The following is a 4,720-nucleotide window of genomic DNA, read 5'->3' as shown; positions in this document are numbered from 1 at the left end:
CTTCTCACATACTGGGTACTTAATCCTTTCAAGTTCACCTGAGGTCCCCCCTCTCCATGACAACCCCACCCAGCATGGATTTCTTCCTGCCCTGGTTTTATTACATGGAAATGAAGACTCCCATTCTGCTTTGGATATTTCTGCTAAAAGGAAGAAAAAAAAAAAAAAAAAAACCTTATTGAGCACAGGGACTGAATGTTATCTAGTATCTCTTTAGAAGCCCTTTTAACATCTAAAACAGTGTTAGGAATATAGGGCGCTCTAGATAAATACTTGTCAAATTGAAGCTAGAAGCAAACTTCAAGTCAAGTCAAGCTCCAAACCACAGATTGCTGTGGCCATTAATCTTCTGTTACCAAAAACTCAAATAATTTCACAAGTATAGCCTTAAATCATTTTTCTGACATTTGCCATTCAACCACCTATTTCTCAAATAGATTTTGAACCAGAATGTCCAAGCTTGAAGAAAATCACACAGTTTATTTCAGGACCAGCTGAGCAATAGATTTTTTCAATGACAATGTCCAAACGGCTTCTATTTGAAAACAATGAAGTGCTTCTCCAGTTCACAAATCCATTTGTAGACAAAAAATAAATCAATAAAATGAATGGCTGCCAACTGATCATTCTGGAACAGAAAACTGTCATTTTTCTGTGCTCTATTTCATGACAAGATTCTGGCCATCAGGTCAGTAACCTACTCCCGGTACAATCTTGTGCCTTGTGTGCTGTGAACAAGAGGGAGTGAGTACATTTCTAGGTTTAACCACGTGGAGCTATACGACCATCCTTGGGGGCAAAGAATATATCTTCTCCATCCTTGTATTTTGTTGTTGCTGTTAAGTGCCCTCTAGTCGATTTCCAACTCACAGCAACCCCTTGTGACAGAGTAGAACAGCCCCATAGGGTTTTCTTGGTTGTAATCTTTACAGAAGCAGGTCACTAGGTGGGTTTGAACCGCCAACCATTCTGTTAGCAGCTGAGTACTTAAGCCACCAGGGCTCCTTCCTTTATTTTAAAAACTAAAGTATTTTAAATTTCACCTGCTTTATCCCAGTTCTCACAACAATTTAATCTGTATTCATTTTTACACCCCTTTTACAATTGAGATGTTTTTTAAATGGGTAATTCAACTTCTAGATGCAAACATTTAAAAATATGCATACAGATGTTGACAGGGCCTTAAGACGGTTGCTGGCTTCCCAACCAGCCGATATTAATCAGAGCCTCTGATGAACATGAGATAAAGAATACTGCTTCACCAAATAAGGGATGTGGAGTGAGCTGCTACCTCTTGGCCTAAATGAAAGTGATGTTGAGTTAAATTCTGAAGATGAAGCCGTATCAGAAAGCTCTGGACTTCACTTACAGGAAGCTAAAGATGAGATGACTAGAGAAACAGAAATCTCAGATTTCCCGAGAGACAGACCAAAAACCGAAACAGAGCCAAATGCAAATGCCTATACAGAGTACCCTTCCAGAACTTCCTTACACATGCGGGATAAATCTCAGTAACTGCATAAAAATCATTCTGAACTGCAAACCTCAACCTCGAGATTCAGGAGGAAAAAAGGAAATGCTCCAGGAAAGGTAAATTGAAGCAAGAAGCGACACCTCGTAGTGAACATCCTCTAACGAAACCCAGCGGAAGGCGCTTACTCAGTATTTTGGAGTCGGTTCAATCCCCTGTAAAAAAGAAATCAACGACAAGTCAGGTCTTGAAAAAAGCATAGCCCAGGCTGTGCAAGAATGGGATATTGAGATGGACAAGGAACCCGCTGGCTACTCGAGAGCTTGGTGTTAAAATTGCCAAAGCTATCGCCTGCCTCAACTTCGGAAAAGCCAAAAAGGATGCGGAAAATTCACAGGTTGTTTGAAAAAAGAAGAAATTTGTATGCGGATTTGTAGCAAAGAAGAGATGGGAAACCAAAACCAACATGGGATAGAAGTAACTTGCTAGAGTGTTTCAAGATCTTTTTGACTCCCAAGTGCTCGATTTACTGAAAAGATTTTCCTGCTTATGCTAAATATGCCAAGAAACTAATAAAAGTAGAAAAACTAAGCATAAAATTTGGGAGTTGATTATCAAATGTTTTCAGTCGTTTTCTAAGGAGCTACTGAAGCAGAGCATTCTGTGATTGGTACAAGAAATCTAAGCATACACACAGAAAGAAATGATAGGATTCATTTATTTATTTACGTAGACCTACAGTAGAAAGTCGTTTTGCTCCTCATCCACCTGGTATAGCACAGCCAGTAAGCTCCTTGCACTTTCTTGTCTGTATGTCATCTAACTGCACTGGCTCTAGAATGTGCTTTGGAAGACTGGTGTTTGTTTATGATGGCTTGGTCATAAGAGCTAAGGAAGTCTCACTGCAGACTTTAATTACTTAAATGTTATAAAAGTAATTGTTGACTGTTTATTGGGAGACAGTAGAGTTGATAGTTCACAGTCATGTAGTAAAAGTAATTAATTTTTGTGTACCTTCAGAAAAAATATTTCAATTAAAAACATCATAGACTATATAAAAAATATTCATACATATATTCATACATACATGGAGATGAAAATCCCCTCTCCCATTCCCCATCTAACCAGTTCTCACTCCTCCATTCCACACACCACTTCTTGTTGGTTTCTGTGTATCCTTCCAGAGTGCATTTATACACACAAAGCAACAACAACAAAAATAAATATATAGTCTTATTTCCTTCTGTTCTATTTAAAAAAAAAAAAAAGCTGTCTTAGTCTGGGTTCTTTAGAGGAGCAAAACCATGTATATAGAGAATGAGAGAGAGAGAGATTTACTTCAAGAAAATGGCTCACTCAATTGTGAGGAAATGGCTCATACAATTGTGGGAGCTGGCAAGTCCCAAACCCACCGGTCAGATGCCCGGCTGAAGACCTCTGCTGGCTCATGTTGCAAGTGCTGATGAACCCAAAATCTGCGGGTCATGCAGCAGGCTGTGGCCTCTGCTGGCTCACATCCCAAGAACCGGAGGTCAGACAATGAGAAGAGTGTATGCAGGGTCAAGAGCGAGCTTTGCCAGCACACCCGTTCATATACTGCAGGCAGGCCGCATCCCCAAGGAAACTCCCCTTGCAGTGACTGGCTGCTCACATCAGATCACAAAATGGAAGATGATTACATAGTATCTCCAAACCAGTCATAGCCTAGTCAAGTTGACACATAGCATTAACCTTCACGTACGCTATCATGCAGGTCTGTGCCTTCCTAGGAGGAATTTGAATACAATGCTGTCAGACTTGATTTCTTTTGAGCCTCATGGCTCACCCCCACCACAGGTTCCGTGTATAAAAGTTAAGTTGCCCACTTGGATTGCTTGCCCTTACATTCTCTTTACCTGGCTTAAAAAATTTTTTTTTTTTAATCCCAAACCTTCTGCCATCAAGTCAATTCCAACTCACGGCAAACACATGTGCTTCACAGGGTTCTCAATGATTGATTTTTCAGGCATAGATCTCCAGGTCTGTCTTCGGACGCACCTCTGAGTGGACCTGAACTGCCAGTTTTTCAGTTAGGAGCAGAACACATTGCCTGATTAACTCCCATCATTCAAGATTCAGAGCAGATCTCAACCTCTCCAGAAAGCCTTTCCAGACATGCCTATTTTGGATGAGTTGCCCTTCCTATGTGACCCCACTGAAATTCTGCTTACCTGCGTAGGCCACCCGTCACGCTGTGTCATCCTTCTCTGTCTCCCCACCTGCCTGGGAGATCACTCCTAGCATTTAGAAGAGCGTCAATAAACTCTTACAGTGTAGTGATTAATCGCATGGACCCTATAATAAAACATCCTGGATTAGTATATTTCGTTTCTGACACTCATGGGCTTTGAGACCTTGGGCAGACCAGGGCGGTTCTGACAAGCTCCCAGGAGCTGCTAATGCTGCTGGTTAGGGGCCAATTCTGAGAATCACTAGTAGAGCAGTGGTTCTCAGAGTTTACTGTAATCACCTGGGGATATTGTTAAACTGTAGATTCTGATTCAGTACGTCGGGAGTGGAAACCCAAATTCTCAGCAGGGGTTGAACCAGAACAAACCATTTGAAGTCCTGGGGCAGAATAATTTACCCTCACTTGACGGCACTGGGTTTTTTTGGGCTCCCTTATTTTACTTATTTGTAACATTAAATTACTAGTAGCCTCCACATGGGCTGTTTTGATAATTAAATAATATAATGCATTGAGTGTTAGCACGCACGCATGCACGCGCACACACATGCACACACGCACACTCACTCAGATGCCTGAAAGAGGTTAGTCAGCTTGTTTATTTATTGTTACTTGCTTATTTATTTGTTTTTTCCTCCCCTGTAGACTGTAAGCTCCAGGAGAGCAAAGACCCTGTCTGGTTTATCCACGGCTCTGTCCCAGCACCTACAGCAACGCCTGTCTCACTCTAGGAGCCCAATTTGTAGACTGACTACTTGTGGAATGGATGTATCAGTGAAAGACATGTGAGTTCCCAAAGGTGTGCTCAAGCCACTGCAGCCCAGCTGGTTTCCGGTGGCAGCAGAAGCACCAGCCTCCAAGCAGGACCCCCGAATATAGTAAATGCTCAACAAATATCAGTGCCTTTTTTCTTCCAGTTGTCAGCTGCAATCTCTTGCATGAGAAAGAGACCCTTTGGCAATATCCGCTTTGGAGTTTAGTGACAATGACAAATACGAGTACAGATATCAGCAATCCCAATC

The 4,720-nt window shown here is 41.6% G+C and overlaps 1 pseudogene; it reads left to right on the top strand.

Annotated features, from left to right (window-relative positions):
• The first annotated feature begins 1,272 nt into the window (after positions 1–1,272).
• On the top strand, positions 1,273–1,946 carry LOC126061303 (protein FAM204A-like; annotated as a pseudogene).
• Positions 1,947–4,720: the final 2,774 nt, after the last annotated feature.

The sequence above is a fragment of the Elephas maximus genome, chromosome 18, assembly GCF_024166365.1.
Source record: "Elephas maximus indicus isolate mEleMax1 chromosome 18, mEleMax1 primary haplotype, whole genome shotgun sequence".
NCBI classification, from domain to species: Eukaryota; Metazoa; Chordata; class Mammalia; order Proboscidea; family Elephantidae; genus Elephas; species Elephas maximus.
The sequence above is the reverse complement of the archived record's forward strand: the minus strand, read 5'-3'. Positions and strand labels throughout refer to the sequence as shown.